Source organism: Rattus norvegicus, chromosome X (genome assembly GCF_021556685.1).
Source record: "Rattus norvegicus strain SHRSP/BbbUtx chromosome X, alternate assembly SHRSP_T2T, whole genome shotgun sequence".
Classification (NCBI taxonomy): domain Eukaryota; kingdom Metazoa; phylum Chordata; class Mammalia; order Rodentia; family Muridae; genus Rattus; species Rattus norvegicus.
Genome location: NC_141554.1, coordinates 17,101,566 through 17,124,399, shown reverse-complemented (window position 1 = coordinate 17,124,399; position 22,834 = coordinate 17,101,566). Strand labels below are relative to the sequence as shown.

The 22,834-nt window shown below is 46.8% G+C and overlaps 1 protein-coding gene across 4 annotated transcripts in view; it reads right to left on the bottom strand.

Annotated features, from left to right (window-relative positions):
* Bcor (BCL6 co-repressor) overlaps positions 1–4,042 on the bottom strand; it is a 120,002-nt gene extending 115,960 nt beyond the window's left edge. For 3 of the 4 annotated variants that reach the window (XM_087600027.1, XM_087600022.1, XM_087600032.1), the window contains exon 1: positions 3,782–4,042. The gene's annotated coding sequence lies outside the window, so the exon portion shown is untranslated. 4 annotated transcript variants of the gene reach the window in all.
* Between the last annotated feature and the right edge of the window lie 18,792 nt (positions 4,043–22,834).

Here is a 22,834-nt window from a genome sequence, read left to right as displayed (position 1 = left end):
TACCTTAGTATGGAGTCTTCCTTTGCAAAACAAAACAAAACAGAACAGAAACCAGCCAAAGATATTGGGCATCTCAAACCACATTTTTCTTTGGAGGGTTGGGATCTAGCCAGTCCCTTAGAAAAACCGCCTTAAATAAATCGCATAGGCTACAGCGTGGGAGAGGCCACACAGTCCTCTTTCTAGTCAATCCACAGTCTATTTGGAACGTTAGGGCTCTGGGCAAGCTGCTTAACAGTTCTGAAGGCCAGTGAAAGAAAAGGAAAAGCAGCCTCAGTGTCCACGCCATAACTGAGAAGAATATGCTTCCAGTGTGTAAAACACTCCAGTGCCACATCTGCTTGCTAGGTATTGTATTCCCTTCCTATGAGTAAGGAGGGGGGTAAGGACTTCCCCCCACACACACACCTTAAAGTTCCCCCAGGTCTGTTGGTTTGGTCCAAAAGATAGTTAAAGCAAAATGTCCTCAAACTATCCCTTGACTCCTTAACCTTAAAGGCCTAACTCGGTGATGTGGAAGAGTGACTTCCCCCAGTGTCTCACTCTGGATCCCAGGTGGGTTGAAGGCAATTCTCTGCTCCAGTGCTAGGATTGCAAGCCCTGGGACGGCGCTCTCTAAGGGCATTCATTTAGTTTGGATTACTGTCAAGTTTTGGCCAGGGATCAGGCCCACCCCCTTTACACTCTCGGCGAGGTCTTGAAGGACACAGCAGGGGTCTTTCAGAATACTTCTTTCTAGGTGATTTTTCAAGGCTACCTTGTTCTTAGAGAGGCTGGGTGAAAGGCAAGTCCTCGGTCATTAGCGGACTACACTCTACTGACACCTGAATCTAAACAATGTTCATGTGAACAGGATTGGCCAGATTCCAATTTAGGAAAGATTCTCCTTACTATGTCTGGCACCGTAGGGAGATAGGTGCAGGCAGCAAAGACGGGCCTAAAGGGTCCAATACAATTCATAACACAAGGCTGCTTTTTTTCTTTCTCAAAGACAAGACATTTCTCATAAGTGGCTACCGGCGGTAGACTAATCACTTAAAAGTGCTGGCGATGGGCTGTGGCTCTTAGTCGATCCTTATCTGAGCTGTGAGTGCCAGGCTGCCAGCCCCGCTCAAGACAAAGAACACAGACACTTCTAAGGTTTGCTCCTGAGAGCCTGGGTCACCTCTGAAATTGCCCTGTACAGTCTCTACCTAACCCCCACCTCCAAACTGTGGCTGACCTGCCTCTGAAACGCTTCCTCAGACCCAAATCAGAATTCCAGTTCTTGAGCGCCACCCGGAGAGTTTACATTTCCCCTCCTCAGAGGCCGCGTGGAGCGCAAGTGAGAGTCCGAGGGCGGCGGCCTTGGCAGCAGCATAGTTCTCTGGCCTCCTCCTGCCCGCACGTACGCAGGAAAAGAAAGGCAAGAGAGAAACCTAGGTTGTAAAAGCTAAGTGCAAACAACCCTGCAGGAGTGTGCAAGGAAGAGTAAGCAGCGTCAAATAGAAACTACAACTAAAATAGTCTCTTCGGGTTCTATTAATTAAAGGTTCTCGAAGGTGTAGTGCAACGGGAACCCTTCTACCTCAAGGACACATTGTCTGTACCAAGATGATTGGCTTCAGGTCAGAGCCACCAGAAAACCTGTTTCATGATAAGTAGATAGCAAGGTTCACATCTTCAGATTAACCTGTTTTCACCTTATTTTTAACTGAATCAGTATATTTGATTGTGGGGGAGGGGATGTCGCTTGAAATACACAAGATGAATCCGTATTTAACTGGGATAAGTTCCCGTAGCTGTCTAACCACATTTGTTTGGTCCCTGGGAGAATCCACGTTTTCTAGCCTCAAGAGGGGCAGGCGGCCCTCATGGCTCCTCCCTCGGCGGTTTCCTGGCGAGGCGCCCATCCTCCCCTAGCACCGGGAACAGAGACAGCCACATTAATACTCCCGGACAGCCTGTTCTGACCTATACTGTCATTTTTTCCATCGGTCAGGATCGAGCTGGGGTGGGGGTAGCGCTCCTCCGAGGGGCTTTGCACGGATCGTTGGGTTTTCCCCGGCGAACTTAACACGGAGGCAAAAGGGGCAGATGGAAACCAGGCCTCGGCTGGCCGGGCGCGCGTAAGCGCCGCACTCGGCAGCTCGACGCAAAGCCAGGGCTGGATTTTCGAGGCCCGGGCCCGGCGGCTTTCCCGGGCGGAGATCCTCTCTCTCCAGGCCGAGCCAACGAGTTCTCCTAATTCCGCCCCCGGAGACGGCAGCTGTGCGGCGAGAAGGGAGGGGGGGTACCCACAACTTTTCCCACCAGAAGACTGAGTGGTGAACAGGAGTGATGAAGGCCCACCCCGATTCCGTGCACGTAGCGGCACGGCATCTAATCAGTGTCACTGCCAGAAATGCGCTTCCGCGGAGGGCGACACCCACGCCCCTGCCAACCTGCAGGGGGTGGGGGGATGCAAATGGCGTCTCCTGTTGTCCCAGACTTGGCTCAGCACCCGTTGCCCCGACCATAAACAGACGCTACAGCGGACTGAAGTGTAGTGTCTGGAACACCAACACGAGGGGACCCGATTGTCCCTCGCGCTCCAGGGTCAATAGTTAAAGGAGCTAATGCACCAGTCCTAGCTTCGAGGCTATTCCTTCCTCCCTCACCTCCGGAAGAGCCACCCTTCCTCAACTGGGCTGTGTGGGGAGGAGTACAGGAAACTTTGCAAGACAACTGTTCTGTGCCTTTCGCGAGAGGAACGGGGGTGGCTTTCTCATCCCAGGCTAGCCCACACTACTACACTCTTTCTAGGCCCAGACCTGAGCATCGTGGACTCCCCTTAATAGGGGAGTATATTCCAGGGCATTAGAGAATGAGGGCGACACCAAAGTGAAGAGTTCCTAAGGGTTCTTGGCAGGTGACCAAGTTTGTGTCCTTAACCCTCCCACGCCAGAGTATTACGCGCCACTTTGTGCACGTGCGCGGCCCAATACACCGGCCGCGAAGCTACCATAAGCTTCAGTGGTGCAGGTGGTTTGTCTCCAGTGCCCCCCTCGACCCCCATAATACTCCAGAGGAGGCCCAGAGTGGCTAGCTCTCTCTCCCGGGGGAGGGGGTGTGAATTCGTGCGCGCCACCGGCTCACATCTTGCTAAGCCACCTCTGTCGCCCTCCGACCGAGGTACCCTAAAGGATGCGCCCTCCCCCAGGAGTAGTGAGGCGCCCTGGGACTCAGGCAGGGATGTCTGTTCCGGCCGTTCCGGGATTTGCCTCAGAGAAGAAAACAAGGCCGATGACTGCAAGAGCGGCACCTCCCTGTTCGGGTGTCAGCCACTCCCGCAATCTCCGCGTGGATCTCGCTCTTGCTAGGAGGGAGCCCAGCTGGCGTCCCTCTGCCCCCCAAATGCCCCCGGCCATCGTCCTCCTCCCGCCCGCGCCGCACCACGCGGAGCTCCGAGCGCCCTGGCTTCCACACCACCCCCTCCATAACGCGCGCGCCTCTGGGTCTCGAGCTCCGGGTTCCCCAAGCTCCTGGAGCCCCGACTACGCGGCTCCCACCTTGGGCTGCGAAAGCCGCCGCCCGGCGCCACCCTCGCCCCGCCGGGCCCTTGTCTTAGCCGGGCTCCCCCGGCAGCTGCACGGCCACCGCCGCACGTGACCCGCCCCCGTCGCGGCTTCCGCTGAGCTGCCTGTTCCGGAACACAAACAATTTTTGCTCTGACGCGGGGTCTCTCGGGCCCTGGCGTCCTCTCCTCCCTGCTCCCCCACCCCCCCTTTCCGGGTACGAGAACTCAAAACAACTCGCTGACCTTCGGGGGGACTAGCTCCGACTTCCACCGACTCCGGCATTCCGTTCAAACCCAGCAGCCTCGGCTTCTAAGATTTCACTCCTCGCCTGGCTGGGAGGAGGGGGTGATGTCTCCGGGAGGGGGTGTCTCAGATCGAAAGAGCCACTTCACGCTCTTTCCAGTCCTCCGAAGTGAGTTTTAGACTATCCGGCGGCCCTAGGGAAACCCGAGTAGCCGCGCGCAAAGGACCCCTCCCTCTGCACACTCCGCCTTGTCTACTGTGACCCGATTTCCAGGGTCAGCGGCAGAGGGCCTAGCCAGCTTCGGAAATAGCACCAAGCAGTGGTCTGTGGACCCGGGAGCCCAGGGGTGAGATAACTTTGCTAATACTGATGCCTTTCACTCTCGTGCTGGGCTAGGTAGGGCCTTGCTTGGCAAAGCAGGAAACTGAGGCACAGAGCAAAAAGTAATTATACTGCTGGTTCACTTGCCCCACAAGTCGTGGGAGAATGTGAACCTAAGTCTGTCAAAGTGTAGGTTGGTTAAACAGCCAGTAGCAGCAGCAGTCACCTTGTTATCCAAAGTATACACTCATCTAGAAAACCTAGTGTCCACTTGATGCCTATATATTTGCATGGAGTACTGTGGTTAGCATATAGTAGGCACTCAGTAAGTATTGGGAGAATGAAGGTCTGAATAAATGACTGACAAGCACATTGATGGCAAGTGACTTCACAGAAAGCACTAACCATTGTTCATCCTAAGACGATTGTCTTGGTTGAATAAAACCTATAGCTTTTCTCTCTCTCTCTCTCTCTCTCTCTCTCTCTCTCTCTCTCTCTCTCTCTCTCTCTCTCTCTCACGTTTCCAGATAACAGGAAATCTTATTCAAAAATATATTAACCTCCCATTCCTACCCTTGCCTCCACCTCTACCCAGGTCAATCATCCCTTCAAGCAATTGAAGGCACATTCGAATAGCTGCTGCTGCTTGCCCCCCCCCCACACCCCTTATTTTTTACTGTATAGACGCTCCATGCTGAGAGACAGGCCGAATGAGGTTGAGGTTCACTGACTTCCCTTCTAGTAGGGTGGAGCTGGGAAATCTACTTAAGCGTTGCAGTTCTGTGGCTATTTTATTTTATTTTTTGGTTTTATGAGGCTGCCTCACTCTGTATGTAGGTAGCCCCGGGGAAGGTCTGGAACTCATGGGAACCCTCCTGCCTCATTGTCCTGAGTGCTGGAATTACAAATAGGCATGGGCTACCCCTCTGGGCAGTTTGTTTTATTTTGAGAATCATTTTATTACTTTTTAAATTATGTGTATGTGTGTCTCTGGGTTTATGTGCACACGAGTGCCGGTGCCCTCAGAGGTCAGAGGAGGCCTTAGATTTCCTCCGACTTGAAGTCACAGGTGTTTGTGAGCCTTCCTGTGTGGGCCCGGGGAACTGAACTCAGCACCTCATGCTGATGCGCCCTAGTTGCTGAGCCGTCTCTCTAGCCTATGGTCACTTTATTTTAGTTTATTAATTCAAGGACCACACTACACAGCTTGAGTGGCAGTCCTAGCTGGCGAGAGGCCACTCGGTGGGAAGACACCTGTGATCACATGGATGCTTTCCTGCCCCATCCTAGTGGTCCAAGAAGGGGTGCAATTCCAAAAACATTCTCCTATTTAGATAGTGCAGCAGAATAGTTAACCCTTTCCGTCTACTATCTGGTGATCGGGAAATAAGAGCAGGTTTTACTTCTGGTTACCTGAACAAAAACCCTTCTCCTTTATTTGGTCTTATCCTGCAGGCACATATGAAAGGGAGCCGGGCATGGGAACGATGCCTGCTCTGTTTCTGATTATTACTGTAATCCTGCATCCTCCTCCGCATCCCACCCTCCCTCTCCACCCCTCCCTCTCCTTCTGACAGTTGTCTATTTTGGCTCATGTTCCTATGATTATTGACCGAGAAATGAAAATGTGTATTTTCTCTCTAAGTTACAACCCAATCTGGATTCCAAGGCTGGGGTTCTGGCTGCCTCTTTTACAGTCTGGTCTGGAATGGCCAAAAGGACCCTGTAACCTCAGTTTGAGGCCTATCCAGCATTGGAAGTGTCCAAAATTTTTTTTCAACTTTGCCAGCTGATAATAGTTGGAAACAGCCTCTCCGAAACTCACTGATCCCTTGAGCAGAACTGACGCTGGTGAGCACTGAACCGGAAGTTCGGGATGCTAATTTGATTTATTATCTGTGTACAGCCTGGGGAAGAGAAAGGCTCATAAAAGTGTTCTAGGCTGGTCATTCTGAATGTGAGCATTTATTTATCTGCAAAGCTGCCGAATGTCCCTGCAGGAAGTCGCGGGCTCAGCAACCCCTGACTGCACAGACAAAAGTCTCCCCTGCACACAGGGCTGCTTTGATTGTTTCCAAGAGCTTTGTGCTTTCCCTGGGGGAAGAGGAGAGTCACAGAGGCAGTTTTCTTCCTCTTTTCTCACGCTGCAGAGGAAGTGATGTTGTGGAAACAGTAGCATTGACTTGGCCAGCAAACCACGTGGGACAGGAGTTGGGAAAAACTCCAGGCAAGGTGGTGGCACTCTGAGGACTCTACTCTTTGGGCTGTACTACTCCAGGCCCCAGGAAACTAAAGGGGGCTTTGAGCATGGGGACCACGGGGTGCATACAGCTGATGTGAAGCAAGAGAAGCCATACTTTGAAAGTATTTCCCAGGGACAAGGGTTCCCAGGGTCTTATGGGTGGAAATTCTGAAGCTGTTGAGTCTGGTTCTGATTAGGAAGGCTCAAAGCTGATAGTGGGTTAGGGGCACGTTTCATTCACTCTTATTTTACAATTTTTCGGTAGTGGGGCTGGGAGCTGGAGAGATGGCTGAGAAGAATACTTGCTTCCCTATCATGAGGACTGGATTTCAGACCCCAGCATCCCTGCTACAAACCAGGGATCCCCACAAATGCAGGAAGATCATGAGAGCTTTGCTGCCTTCCTGCTGAGCTGAGAGGCAAGCACCAGGTTAAGGAAGAGACCTTGCCTCGGAGAAATAGGCAGGGTTTCGGAAAGCACAACCAGTGCCCTGTGATGTTTCAACATTCCCACACAAATGTGAACACCCACGCACACACATGTTTGAATACACTAGACAGGCAGTCAGATCCGTAGACATGCCAATAAGTAACATTTTTTAAAACTGTTTTTAAAAAAGATCTATATGGGCTGGGTGTGGTGGTGCACGGCTTTAGTTCCAGTACTCAGAAGGCAGAGGAAGGCAGATCTCTGTGAATTTAAGGTCAGCATGGGCTACAGGTCTAGTTCTAGGACTGCCAGGGCTATGCACAGAAACCCTGTCTCAAAAAAAAAAAGATTTATTTCTTTTTATTTTATGTGTTTGGGTGTTTTGCCTACTTGTAAATGACTATGGACTACATGCCTACACGCCTGGTGTCCTCAGAGACCAAAAGGGGATGTCAGATCCTCTGGAACTTGAGGTACAGTCAATTGTAAACCATCACATGGGTATTGGGAAACAAACTCAGGTCTTTTGCAAGAGCAGCCTGTGCTCTTAACTGCTCAGCCACCTCTGCAGCTCTGAATCGGTTTTTTAAATTATATATTTGTTTATTGGATATTTTTATTTACATTTTAAATGTTATCCCCTTTCCCGGTTTCCCATCCATAAACCCTGAAATCGGGTTTTAAATCTAGCTTATTTGTAGTGCTAAGGACAGACCCCAGAACCTTGCCCATATTAGAAAAGCACTCTCTCACTCTTCAACATGCCTCCCTCGTTTAGTCTTCCTTCATTTAGTAAGCATTTGTTAGTTGCTCACCATGCCAGGTCTGGGCGTGCAGTGTTGAGCAAAAGAGACACAGGCCCTGTGCTTGCAGGAATGCAGGTGTAGTGCTGCCGTTCAAATCCTTCATGCTCGCCTGCCTTGGCATCTGACCCTCACTTCAAACTCATCTCCTCCTTCCCCACCCTCCTCCTCTTCTTTTTCTTTTAATTCACTGCTGGGGGGGGAAAGAACTGGGATAGAGTTCTCCCTTCTGTATTTTACTTTATTTTGGTGCCAGAGACAGGGACCAAAGCTTTGTACTTACTATGCAAGTGTGTGTGTGTGTGTGTGTGTGTGTGTGTGTGTGTGTGTGTGTTTACAGCACTACACTTATGTGGAGATCGGACGACAACCAATGAGAATCAGTTGGTTCTCTCATGTCACGTGAGTCCCAGGCATCAAACACAGGTTGGTTGTTGTTATTGGTAACAAGCACCTTTACCAGATGAGCCATCTTGCTGACCCCCCGGACCCTTCATAACAATCCTTCCTCCTCTTCCTCTCTCTGCCCTTTACTTTCTCTTCTGCAACAAGGGCTTGAGGGGAATAGTGGCACATGTCTTTAATCCCAGCACTTGGGAAGCACAAGAAGGTGGATCTCTGACTTTGAAGTCAGTTTTGTCTGCATAGAGCGTTCCCGAACAAGCAGGTTTCATAGGGAGACTTTCTTTTTTAAAAAGGAGAGGTAGTACTGGCTGCTCTTGCTGTTATGCAGCCTAGACTGGCCTTGAACTTTAAGCAATTCTATCTCCCAGGTAGGTACGGAGATTATAGATATGAACCACCACACCTATCCTGCCCCCTGCCCATTTAATTTTGGTTTTTAAAACAGGGTTTCTGTACGGAATCCTGCGTGTTCTAGAATTTGCTATGTAGACCAGGTTGACCTGGAACTCACAGAGATCCCCTCAGCCTTCCAAGTGCTGGGATTAAAGGTGTTCACCAGCACTGCTAGGCTCCATGTAGCTCTTCTTATCTACAGCACCCACCACCTTGTTACTATATAACCCAAGCTGTCCCAGAATTCTGTGGTATAGCCCGGGATCGTCTCAAATTTGTATTTCTCCATCTTAATTATCAACCCATTCTTTCTTTTGTTTTTGTTTTGTTTTGTTTGGGGAGGAATTTTAGGTGCCTTTGGACATGATTTTATAAGGAAAAGGGGTTTTAACCTGGTCAGCAGTGGATGCTTGGGCAAAGAACACATACCTGTGAACAGCTTCAGAGAACTGGTTGAGTTTATTGGGAGTAACAGAGGCCATTTAAACCTTTGAGGGGAGTGTACATCACTGGACTGGGTCAGGGTGCATGCAGAGGAATTTTAGGTGCTTTTGCACATGACCTTATAGAGGGAAAGGAAGTTTAACCTGGCTGCCAGATGCTGTGATTTCCTGTGGTGAGGCAAGGCTGCTGGGCACAGGGTATGTGTGCCAGGGCATGCAGGTCCAGGACAGGGGAGGAGCGGTCCTACTCCTGCCATGCTTTGGACATGCCTAGACCGCACTCTTGGTCCAGACCAGCTCCTCCCAGTCCCATGCTTCCTTAACCCCAGAGCCACCCAAGATAACTTTACCTATTCATTCCCGACAGCAGAGCCCTTACTCCCAGTCACCTTTTGTTCAGCCCCACCTCTCAACACTGAGGTTGCCTCAAAGGTGTTTCCCATAAAATTTGTGGGCCAGATTGAAACTCTTAGCAGGGGGATTCAGTGTCTGCGGCTTGCCCCTGCAGAAGCCTGGTGGTTCTGGTACTCTAGGCTCTTCTAATCAATTTCCTTCTCCTCCTGGTGTTACTGTGTACAGATTTCCCTAATTGACAAAAGAAAGTTCTTCAACCAAACCAAACCAACCAACCAACCAACAAACAAATAATAAAACAAAAAAACAAAAAGCCTAGACTGGCAAGATGGTAAAGATGCTTGCTTAAAACTATGCAGTGGTGACACAGGCCTTTAATCCCAGCACTCAGGAGACAGAGGCAGGTGGATCTTTGAGTTCTAGGCTAGGCCTTTACAGACTGAAACCAACCAACCAAAGCAAAAGATGCTTAGAAAGCAAGCTGACTTTGATGTCTGGATCTCATGTAAAGATAGGTAAACAAACTGACTCTACAAAGTAGACTGCTGAACTCTAGACACCTCTCTGTCTGTCTGTCTGTCTGTCTGTCACACATACACACACACACACACACACACACTTTTAAAAAGTAAAAAGTATGTCAGACGGTGATGGTGCATGCCTTTAATTTCAGCACTTGTGACACAGGCAGGTGGATTTCTGAGTTTGAGGCCAACCTGGTCTATAGAGAAAGTTCCAGGACAGCCAGCAAGCATCACATAGAGAAACCCTGTTTTGAAAAAACAAAATAAAATAATAGGTAGATAGATAGATAGACAGAAGAAAAGGAATATATAAAAAAAATAAGAAAAAGGTAGGTTTGCACTTTCTACATTGAGTTAAAGGGCCACCTTTGCCCTTTAGCCTGGTGTCTGATGTTGGGCAAGTTAGTCTCCGAGTTTTGTTTTCAATTGTTTAATTTTGACACAGAGTCTGATGTATCCCGGACTGGCTTAGAATTCACTATGTAGCTTATGATGATTCTCCTGCCTTAGCCTCCCAAGTGATGAGATCGGAAACATGAGTTACCATCATACTGTATGAACTTTCACTTCTCTAGCGGTAGACCAGTGCTGGGACTGGGGTTGTAACTAAGTGGCAGACCACCTATCTATCCTGCCCAAAGCCCCTAGGCTCCGCCCCTAGCACCACATCAAAAGGAAACAGAAGGAAACTTTTGTTTCTGTCCTTTCTCCTTGGTTACAAAACGACTTATAGCACAAAGGCCTTCAGAAATTTTAATGTAAAAATGACTGCCCTCTCTTGCTCGTTTCTTTTCAAGATTTGTTTGTTCGTTTTTGAGATAGCATCTTCTATAGCTCTAGCTGGTCTTAAACTCACTTCCAGAGAATTCTTACAACAAGCCACTCTATGGGCTTGACTTGGCTTGGCTTCTCACTACTTTCTGCCTCCCTCTTCCCCTCCCTCCATGCCCCCACCTCTGTCTTAATACGGTCATATTAGAGGAAAAGCCAGGACTACATGGGACTTAGCAATCAGCTTTGGGGTTCTTCTTGCTAAAAGTGAGCACAACCGTTCACGAATCACTAGTTGCACTGCATCCTGCACTCGGTGTGGCCTGCTTTTTCCACGCCTCCCCTCTACATAACTGCGTCGGCTTCCTCTCCCTCCTCCTCCATGTCCTCCTCCCCATCCTGACTACGCTCTTCCTCCTCCTGTTGTTGGGAGTTTGACCTCTCAGTTTTTCAGCAACAGCCAGGGAAATAGGAACTTTACTTCCCAGCACATGGCCAACTACTTCCAGAGTGGTCAGGGCCTTTTGTCACTCATCACCGGTCTAGGGGACCTCTTCTTCCAGAAGTAGCACCTCCAGAAGTAAGACTTGATCTTCTCGAATAATGCCCTCCATTGAGGCTATATATGATCCTTGATCTGGACACCATTCAGAGACTCATAAGCAAACCCAGATACCAAAGCAGAACCGCAAAAGGGAGACCGGCAGGCATCACCCTTGGGAACACTTCAGCTTTCATAGTGGGGCAATCCTGTGTGCTTGTATCTTTAGTACTGGGGAAAGAGATACAATTACAGTGAATGGAATTCATTGTAACAAATACAAAGAGATACAATGAGAGGGAGAGCCCATTCCTGATCATCATTGCAAGGGATATAGGAAGCCCTGAGCTGAGAGCAAGATATAGAAATAGAAAGGTACTGGGAACATCAGCATCTCCAGCATTGTTGAGACCTAAGTTTGGTGGTCAAACCCTAATCCTTGACAGGTGTGGTGGTACATGATTATTATCCCAATGCAGAGGAAGGCAGAGAAGGAGGTGAGTCATAAGTTCAAGGCTAGCCTGAGCTACATAGTTAGATCTTGTTTCAAAACAAAACGAAACAAAACAAAAACAAAAACACAAAGCCTCTAGTCATGGTTCAAATCCAACCTCTTGAACTTAGGAAATGTCTCAGATTCCTATGTGAAAGTTACTATATTAAGTCAATGGTCCTCAACCTTCCTAATGCTGTGACATTTTAATACAGTTCCTCATGTTGTGGTGACCCCAATCATAAAATTATTTTTGTAGCTACTTCATAACTGTAATTTTGCTATGTTATGAATTGTAATGTAGATTTTTTTGTTTGTTTTTGTTTTTTGGAGACAGAGGTTTGTCAAAGGGGTCATGACCTACAGGTCGAGAACCACTACTATAATTCCCACATGGCAGTTCATAACCATCTGTATTCCAGTTCCAGAGGATCTGGTATATTCTTCTGGCCTCTGGAGGCACCAAGGATGCATCTGATACACAGACATATATGCAGGGAAAACACTCATATACATAAAATGACATTTTTTTTTTAATTCTTAAAAACTTACCCTTTCTGGGTCAGGGGTATGTTGGAACACATCTTTGATCTCAGAGGCACAGATCAGGTGGATCTCTGAGTTCAAGGCCAGACTGATCTACAGAGCAAGTTCCAGGACAGCCAAGGCTTTTTGTTATACAGACCCTGTCTGGAAAAAACAAAACCAAAAATGATTTTTTTCATCTTCTATACAAAAAAATTTATTTAAATTTCCCAAAGTCAAAGGTCAGAAATGATACACTTGGAGACTGAAATCAAGTGTGTGTGTGTGTGTGTGTGTGTGTGTGTGTGTGTGTATACTTACACATGCATATGTACACATATAAAAACACACACACATATGTGTGTGTGTACATACACATGCATATATACATATATAAAAACATATATCATATATATATAGACATGTGTGTGCGCGTGTGTGTGTGTGTTTTGAGACAGGGTTTCTCTACATAACAGCCCTGGCTGTCATGGAACTCACTTGCTCTGTAGACCAGAATGGCTTTGAACTCACAGTATCTGCCTGCTGCTGCCTGCCAGTCCTAGGGTTGAAAGCATTTGCCACCATGCCCAGCTCTGTGTGTGTGTGTGTGTGTGTGTGTGTGTGTGTGTGTGTGTGAGAGAGAGAGAGAGAGAGAGAGAGAGAGAGAGAGAGAGAGAGAGAGAGAGAAATCGTACTTTTAGTGCCAAATTGTGGGTCATTTAAAATTTTACAGTTAAAGTAACTCTCCCAAGGTCACACAGAGAGACCATTAAAAAGCAAAGCTGTTCATAGTAGAAATGCTTAGCCAACTTAGAAAGGGAACAGAGATTCATTATTTGATAAATCATTAAATTGATAAAGTATGCCTAAACAAAACTTACAGCAAACAGTAGAACTACTAGTAAAGTATTGAACACATTTTCTCTGAGATCAAGAACTAGGTTAAGAGGCCCGTAATCATTTCTACTCATGATGGCAGTAGCAGTCATAGCTACTGCAATCAAGCAAGAAAAAGAAACAAAATCCACCCAAATTGGAAAAGATGCAAGTTATTAATTGCTTGATGACAGGATTATATTATGTATGATGAAAATTCCAAAGAAACTGCAGTCCAAGCATTATTGAACGTAACTAAGAGTGACTTTAGCAAGATCAGTGGTTAAATATAGAGCTGTTAAAAGGTTTCCTCCTCTCCTTCTTGTAGACAAGGTCTCATGTAGCCCAGGCTAGCCTGGAACTCAATATGTAGCATAGGATGTCCTTAAATTTCTGATTCTTCTGCCTCTTTTACCCCAGTGCTGGGATGATAACAATATGCTACCGTACTCAGTTTATGTGGTGCTTGATGTAGAGCCCAGGACTTCCTGCATGCTATTAAAACAACCTCTCAGGTGGACCACAGCCTCTGTTGTTAGGTCTCAGCGAGAAGTCTAAATCAGATGCTAAGCCATGACCTAGATCATTTTCATAACCACTTCTTCGTCCTGTGATCTTGGTGATAGTATCCCCTAGACATTCCGTTTTCCCTGCTTCTACAACTGTCTTCCCTAGTAGCCTAGCCTCCTCCTCTTCCTTTGGACATTTGCCCTCTCTTCTGATATCAACTCCTGTAAAGTCACTGTGCTCAGGGGTCAGTGTACAAGCAATGCTGTATTATGTCCTTATTGTGTATGTGTGTGTGTATGTGTGTGTTCATACATGCAGGCATGTGTGATGCACTCCTATGTAGGGCATGTGTGTGAAGGTCAGAGAACTACCAAGAGTGTCAGTCCTCGGGTACTTTCTATCTTTTGTTTTGAGTCGGAGCGTCGCATTGATCTGGAGTTTTACCATGTAAGCCAGGCTAACTGATCAGTAAGCTTCCAGAGTGTGACTTTTTTCTACCATCTAGTCTCACCATTGTTGGTGTTCATAGACTCTGCACTGTGCACTGGGTCAGGCTTTTTACACGGGTTCTAGGGATTCAAAGCAGGTCCTCATGTTTCTGAGTGAAGTGCTTTACTGACTGAGAGATCTCCCCACCCCTCTGGTGTTTTGTTTAGTTGGTTGGGTTTTTGTTTTTGTTTGGTGCTGTTTTGTTTGTTTGTTTGTTTGTTTGTTTTTCCTGGAACTGAGAATTGAATCCAGGGCTCTACCCAGTGGGCTAAATCCTCAACCTTGTTTTTGTTTTGTTTTGTTTTGTTTTGTTTTGTTTGGTTTTGTTTTGTTTTGGTTGGTTTGGTTTTGTTTTGTCATTCTCATCTTTAACCTTGCATGACTCATTGTGACTGTCTACTTGATTGGATTGAGAAGCCACTAAGAGATCAGTAAAGCATCTGTCCAGGTGCGTCTCCCGCAAGGAGGGCTAAGGGTTGGGGGTGGGGAAGTGGGTGGGGGGCAGGGCAAAAAGGAGACAACTTGAAGTACAGGCAGTTGTCACTGTGTGAACTGCTCTGGCCTATAAGGTCCTTTGTGCCTTACATGAGATCTCTAAGCTTCCCAAGCCAAACTCAATCCTTCTTCCTGTGTTTTTCTCAGGTACTTGTCAGAGCAGCAACAATAACAACAAAAGACCAGATATCTTCCTGGCTCCCCATAGGGACCTCTTCTTTCCTCTCCTGTTTCCAGACTTCAGTGTGATCTTTCTAAAGCACAGACTTGTTCTTGCCAATCTTTCTGTGCTTCTTTTTCTTAAACCAGTTTATTCATACTTTTTGTTATTTTTTAAATATATGCTTTATTTTAATTTTATCGATGTGTATGGCCATAAGTGGATGTTGGATCCCTGGACCTGGAATTACAGAAGGTTGTGAGCTGCGACATGGGTGCTAGGAATGAACTGAACCTGAGCCCTCTGCAAGAGTACCTCATGCTCTTAACCACAGAACCGCCAACACCACCACCTCCTCCTCCTCCTCCCTCTTCTCCTCCTCCTCCTCCTGCTGTTGCTGTTGTTGCTGTTGCTTCTTTTTTAGTCTTTCTGAAAACAATTTTAGTTGATTCTTTGTGAGTTTCCCATCATTTTACCCCAATCCCACTGATCTCTCTGTTCCTATATATCTGCTCTCTGCCTTTACAACCTCCCCCGAAAAGAAAACAATAAGTAAATAAACACATAAGTAAATAAATAAACAAACAAACCAAAGCATAAAAAGCATCCTGTGGAAGTTGCACTGTGTCCCAGTGTGTCTCACAGTATATACCCTTTTGTCCAAACATCTTCACTTGTAAATGTTCACTGCAATGAGACATTGGTCTGGTTCAAGGCCTCCCATCTTCTGCTACATTATTAATACTAGATCCTCACCTGGACTCCTTTGGGATTCATTCCATGGTTGCCCTGTGTCCTGGAGATCCTGTAGCTTTGAATCTGTAGGACTGCCTCCTTCATGCACTCCAGCAGTTCACAGATGGAGTAGATGTTGGGGTGGGCCAACTCAAAGCCCGGAATCTGGGCCGGGGTGGTAGCTAAGTTGGACAGCCTACCAGCTTTCCTGTACCCACCCCACACTACAAATGTAAGCTCTCCAATGCTGTGCTGGCTAGCTCACCCAGTGCTGGAGATGGCAAGTGTCAGGGCAAGCTCTCCTTATCTCAGACCCTCGGGGAGGCTCGCCCTTGCCTTTGCCATCAGAGCCAGCTCTACTATGCTGCCCATGCCAGTGTACAACAGACTAATGGTGGGGCCAGCTGACCCTTGCTCCTGCCACCAGGGCTGAGCCATCTTCTTAACCCCAACTTATTTTTTATGACAAAGTCTCATGTAGCTGACGCTGACCTCAAACTCACTGTATAGCCAGGAATAACCTTGAATTCGTGATCTTCCTGTGAGTGCTGAGATCACCATTCACAGTTTATACAGTGTTGGGAATTGAACCCAGGACATCTTCATACATGCTGGGCCAATACTCTGCTAACTGAGCTACATTCCCAGTCCTTCCTCCATCTGCATTCTGCTCTGAATGTCTGCCCTTCTTGGTACCCTGGCTCCTGGTCATCCTTTAATTTTCAGTTACAGCACTATGACCTGGGAACCATTCCTGAATCCCACAAGCTGCCCTTGTTCTCATTACAGCACAAAAGCAGGCTGCTGCCTTGGTAACCTGTCTGTCCCCTACTGGACTGCAAGCCACCAAGGCCAGCAATGTTGTCCTTTTTGTCCCCACCCCCACCCCCTTGCACCGGGGACCCTCAGAGTTTAATTCAGTTCCTAGCATAAACACTGGTGCTTTATAAGTAGATAACTCACACCACCACCCCCATATCCAGCTTCATCTTTCTCTACCTTGTTCTCTATCAATCAATGGATCTCTCCAGCTTTATTACCTATTTCCAACGATTCCCAAGGACTTTAGGCAGTGAGCAGGTGCTTCCTTTCATGTGAAGGTGTGCGAGTGACAATATTTTCTGAAGCAATCATCAGGACACGTGATCTGACACATGTTTTAACACATGGGACAGAATATTTTAAATCCCCACTGACTGGGCAGATTTGGGCAGTGTGGTTCCATTGTGGAGGTTGTGGGGGAGGGGGAGCCAAGAACCAGGGGTTCATTATGCACCCCCCCATGGGCCGAGCACCCACTGCCTTCAGGACCTCTGCCTTGTGGGGAGTGGCCCCCAGAGCTAGCCCAAGACGGAGTTGAATTTGTGGCAGAAACAAGCAGTCATTAAGACCATATGCTCTATTTCTAATCGATGGCTGTTAGATGTAATTCCCCGACATTTCATTCATTTTTACTGCCTCCCCTTCAGGGGCAAGAAGAACGGCGTTGTTAGGCTGCATTTATGGATGAGGGAACTCTGAAGCAAAGAGGTTAAATGGCTCAGCCCCAGTCCCCAAGTGAATCAGACACACAGCCAGCCTCGGAACCAGAATTCCGACTTGAGCTTCTATGCCAAGATCCCTCGGGGCACACTTCCTCTCTCATTTGCATAAATCATCAACATTTTTTTTTCCAAGCTTGTGCTGAGAAAGCCCCTTTTCAAACAGCGGAAACTCCCTTTGCCTTCTGTCGCCTGAGTTTTATTTTATGAACCAAATTCTTTTACTTCAACACGGAGACTTGCTATTTTCCCTTCCGTTGAGCCCTTTTCGAAAGAGGTCATGACCTTTGCTTCTAGATGCAATGGAACTGGGTAAGCCCGACTGAATGAAACATGATCTGGAGGCCATATCAAGTGTAATTTCAACTAATGTTCAAAATACCATGCAGTTGATTATAAATCTTGCCTCCTGGCAGGTTATCAGAAAACTAAGAATGGTTAAATGCTGCTACTAAGTTTGAACTCTGTGGGACGGGAGGCATGCTTCCAACACTCCAGGATCAGATTCCTGGAGTTGGAAATCAGAAACTGGACATGCCAGGGCCACACAAGCTCTGAGACGTTTCAGTTGGGAAATCTGTAGAAACTCATACCTGTCATGGCTGCTATGTGGGCCAGGACTTCTAATTAGCCTCATAATTACATAATTGCTCATGATCCTTTCAGGTCCTGAAGAAATTCTTAGCTTGTGACCTCATGTGCTTCCTGGTCCTTAGGTGACTCTATGGGTAAGAGCCTTGCTTCCTGGGAACCCAGCAGCACTTAGCACATTGCTGACTCCTGGGGATTCCTGCAGAGTCTCTGGAGAGGAAAACCTTTGCTGTGTGTATGTTTGGTGAAAGCTTCCCCTCCCGGTCTTGTTCCTTACATTAGATAGTCAAAAGAACAGCCTGCTCTGTTTTTGTTTGTGCTTGTTTCTTGCCATAAGGGGGTGGGGAGGGAAAAGTAATACTTCTCTCCTAAATCTTTAGTGAGATCCAATTTAACCTCATAGTACTTACTAGACTAGTTATCTATTGTGGCAATAATGCTGCGAATCAAAAGTTTTCAGCTCAGCCAAACTCAGCCTTAGACTTCCTGTGGCTGGCTGTGAAAGTAGCTGGGCGGCAGGGGTGGGGAGTGTTGTTTGGGGGGGGGTGTCTGCTGAATTTAGCCCAGTTGTCTTTTTTTTTTTTTATCTTGGGCCAACACCTTGTTGAATCAATCAAACAATCTCTCTCTCTCTCTCTCTCTCTCTCTCTCGCTCTCGCTCTCGCTCTCGCTCTCCACCTACACTACCTAAGGATGTAGTTTTCAGCTACTGTCCTAACATCATGCTCCCCAGCATGACGATACTGGCCACTGGACTAAGCCCTTGAAACTGTAAGCAAGTCCCCTTTTTATGAGAGTTATTTTAGTCACAGTGTCCCCTCACAGCAATAGGAGAGTGACTAGGACAGGGGGCTTAAAGGGGCTTACATCTGCTTATGTTGGGTCCTCCTGAGGCCTTACATATGATGGAACATTTTTTCTCTGAACCCTTAAGTGTTCTTTCTTTGGGCACAGCATCTCTTAGTGTCTCTGTATGTTTAAATTCCTCTTATAAGCATTCTACTTAGACTGAATTAGAATCCACCTCCCACCCCATCCCCATTCACTTCACAACCTTTATATTTTTATTCCCTGTGTGTGTGTGTGTGTGTGTGTGTTGTGCATGGCATGTATGTATATTTTCATGTGTGTGGTCATGTGTGTATGTACAGGTGCACACACTTTTGGATGCATGTGTGTGTATGAAGGCCATAAATTAATATCAGCCATCTTTCTATGTAGCTCTCTATTTTGTCTGTCTGTCTGTCTGTCTGTCCATCCATCCATGTTTCTATGTATGTATGTATCTGTCTGTCTGTCTGTTTGTTTAGGGACAGCCTCATGATATAGTCTTGGCTGTCCTGAAACTAATTATGAAGACCAGACTGGCCCCACACTCACAGAGATCCATCTGCCTCTCAAGCACTTGAATTAAAAACATGTATCATCCCCCTACCCCCAGCAACTATTTTTTGAGGCAAGATCGCTCATTGAACCCAAAGTTCACTAATTCTGGCTAGTCTAGCTAGCCAACTTCTCCTAGGAAATCTTATCTGCCTCTCAAGTGCTGGGATTACAGGCAACCAGCATATTTCCCTAACTTTTACATGTAATCTGGGGATCCGAACTCTGGTCCTCATGCTTGCCCAACAAGCACTTTTTCTACTGAGCCATCTACCCAGCCCTCATCATCCTTTGAAAGTCTCTACTTCTAATTGTGGTCACATTCTGAGGTTAGTATATCAGTACCTCTAGTTGCAAGAGGGGAGGGTGGACACAGACTATTAGGGATGAGAAGTGCAGGTGACAGAGTGTAGTTCATCAAATCATCACTCCTTTCCATTCCCTCTTGAGATGTGCACTTCCCTGTTCCTGGACTTTGCCATGTTTTAGTTCAATAGACTGTGGGCAGGTGCATGAGCAGAAAAAGGCTTTATACATGGCTGCCTCATCTGGCCTGCCTTTTGCTTTCTAGGGATCTGACCTAGAAGAGAATGAGCCATCATGCAGACAATCTCCTATAATTCTGGCACGAGAGGCTGAGGCATAAGGATCACGAGTTCAAGGCTAGTCTTACCAATGTGATAAATTTGACCAGCCAGGATTCCATAGCAAAACCTTGGGAGGGGGAGAGACTGGGTCTAGTGTGGGTTTTTGAAACCTTAAAGCCCACCCGGACCCAGTGACATACTTCCTCCAATAAGGTATACTCCAACAAGGCCACACCTCCTAATCCTTCTAATCCTATTAAGAGCTTTATTTCCTGGTAGCTAAGCATTGAAATCTATGCGCCTATGAGGTCCATCCTTATTCAAACTCTCCCACCTCAATCCCCAAACCCTAGTCAGGGGCATTTTGCTACAGTAGCCTGACCAGATTAACACATCCTGAAAAGCCCTTTGGGCCAATGCTGTGCCTAACTCCCTTATGTGGTTCCCCTCATATACATGCAGTATGTTACGTCATGTAAATATTTATGTGTCTTTGTGGAATTAATACATGCAGCTCCCTTGCAATTTCACAATCTAGTCACAATTCATGACCAAAAGTATGAGAATCCTGTCCAAATATATCTAAGTAAAAGCTGGACGTGGGGGTGTGTAACACTTGGGTGGTTCTCCCAGCCTGGTCTACAGAAGGAGTTACAGGACTGTCTCAACAACAACAACAACAACAACAACAACACAACAACACCACAACAACACCCAGACAAAAATAACATAAAAAGGAAATCTTTTTTGTGAAACAGCTGAGAATGTTCTACAATGGTTCTTTCTTTCTTTTTCTTTTTCCTCAAGGCAAGGGTTCTCTGTATAGGGCTGGAACTCATTCTGTAGACCAGGCTGGCCTCAAACTCAGACATCTGCCTGCCTCTGCCTCCAAAGCACCGGTACTAAAAGCATGGGCCACCTTGTTTGCGGCCTCATGTTAGTACATGCTAGGCAAATATTCCATGACCAAGCGAGAATTCCAGCTCCCAAATAGCTTCTGACACCTAGAGAATGATTATAAAATCCCCAGTCTTTAAGGTGTCACAGGGGACCAAATTCCTGGCTGGGTCTTTTCTCCATACCCACTCATGGACACAGTTGGTCTTGGCTTTTCGAAGAACATGGCTACTAAAAACAATAGGTTATAGTTTCCAAAGGTTTTAGCTCTACTCCCAAGGCTCATTTCTCAGTGCTTATTTTTTTCTTTTTAAGACATTCATTTTAATTTTATGTGCTTCTTATTTTATTTTATTGTGGTTTCACCTGCATGCATATCTGTACACCACATGTGTGTATTGCCCCCCTCCCCCAGGAGCCCAGAAGAAGGCATCCGAAATCTTTGGAATTCGGGTTACAAATGGTTGCAAGATTCCCTGTAGGTGCTGGGAGTTGAACTCAGGTCCTCTGAAAGAGCGCCAAGTGTTCTTAACCACTGAGCCATCTCTCCAACCCCTGCCTGTGCTTCTGATACTCGTTCCATGAAGAGGTGGCATTGATCTGTGACCAGTGCAAATGACTGTACAAAACTTGGCACGGCTCAGGCAGAAAAAGTAGATGAGTTTCTGCTCTCATTCTCTTAGCCACATCTTTTCGTTATTGGAGGAATGGGGCCCTCACTGCATTTAATGAGTAAATTAGCACTGCCTCCAGAAGACTGTGGCTTCATCACGTCCGGAAGCTCTGGAGGGGTGGACAAAGGCTTACTGCACAGGGCTTCATAGGCCAGGCCCACAGTGGCAGGAGCCCGTGGTCATGCTGTCTAGTGAAGCCACATTTGTCCAGAGTTTTTCTGTCATCAAAGAGCTGGTTGTCCTTATACAGACACTGCTTGTGGATGTCCTTGAAAATGTGCTTGAGCTTGAACACGGTGCTTGACTCCTTGGCCTCCATGAAGATGGTGGTCTAGTGGTGCAGGATCATGGGAAACATGTCCATCCTGGCTGCTTCTGGCTTGACCCACCTAGGTGGCCATGCAACACCCCTTCTTTCTTGGTAGGAACAGCATCTTTGGAGTCCTGGTTACCATGTCTGAGGCTGTCCTTCTGGGAGGACCCCCAGGCTGTTCTGTCTTAGAGACCCTCCTGAGGTGATGTCAACCCCCAGGCATGCAAGTCATGCTGGTAGTCCACTCCTCTCAGTAGACAACCGGAAATGGAGCAGAGGCAAATGTTCCCTTTGTGATGAGTCAGGGGTCCTGATCCACACCACCATTGAGCCTTCTTCCGACCAGGGTGCTCTGACATAATTTTTTTTAAGGCAACAGAGAATACAATTTTTAAAAAACTGGAATGGGCCTTGTGTGGTGGCACATGTCTTTAATCCCAGTACTTGGGAGGCAGAGACAGGTACATCTCTTTGAGTTCAAGGCCAGCCTGGTCTACAGAGTTCATTTCAAGACATCCAAGACTATGCAGTGAGACCCTGTCTTGAAAGAAAGAAAGAAAGAAAAAAAGAAAGAAAGAAAGAAAGGAAGGAAGGAAGGAAGGAAGGAAGGAAGAAAAGAGCCCAGGACGAGATCTGCGTAGCTAAAACTCTACTTTCTCCCTGCAACATTCTAGTAAAGGGTATGTCGCCCTTCCAATATTGTCATGTCTGATATGCCACCATGGTACACTCAGTGAACTTACAGGGTTTTTTGTTTTGTTTTGTTTTTTGTTTTTTTGTCAAAAAGAAAAAAATATGAGATAAGGTTTCCCTATATAGTCCTAGGTGGTCTGGAATTTGTTGTGTAGACCAGGCCTGACTCTGCTTCCAGACTGCTGGGATTAAACTTGCATGCCAATCATACCTGGCCTAGAAAATTCCTAAAAATCCAAACAAAGCATTTCAAGATTTATTTTTTAAGATAACGTGTAAGTCTCTGTGAGTGTATCCCATGCGTGTTTGGGTGCGTCCAGAGGCCAGAGGCATCCAATTCCTGGAGTTGGAGTTGTTAGCTGGCTGGCAGGGGTGGTCAGGTCCTCTGGAAAAGCAATGTGAGCGAGTTCTTCATTGCTGAGCCATCTCTCCAGACCCTATTTCTTTCTTGGGGGGGGGGGACGGGATGTGTGTGCAACCATGCACATGTGGAGATCAGAGGGCATTTGGTCCTCTCCTACTCTGTGGGTGCCAGGGATTTGATGGTCAGAGCCTTTACATTTTCTTTGATACCCAGAAAAAGTTCTGCGAAAGGTCTCTATCTGGGTAGATTTAGTGTGTGTGTGTGTGTGTGTGTGTGTGTGTGTGTGTGTGTGTGTGTGTAAAATCTACCTAGAAGAAACTCAATGGCTTAAGTTCTATTTGTTCATTTGTTTTTTATTTATCCTGTAATATATTCATGTGTGTATAAATGCATGTTCATATGCACGTGTGATCAGAGGCTAGAGGAAGACAGTTGATGTCTTGTCATTTTCTGCCTTGTCCCCTTGAAATGGAGTCTTTTGTTGAGCTTGTAACTCAC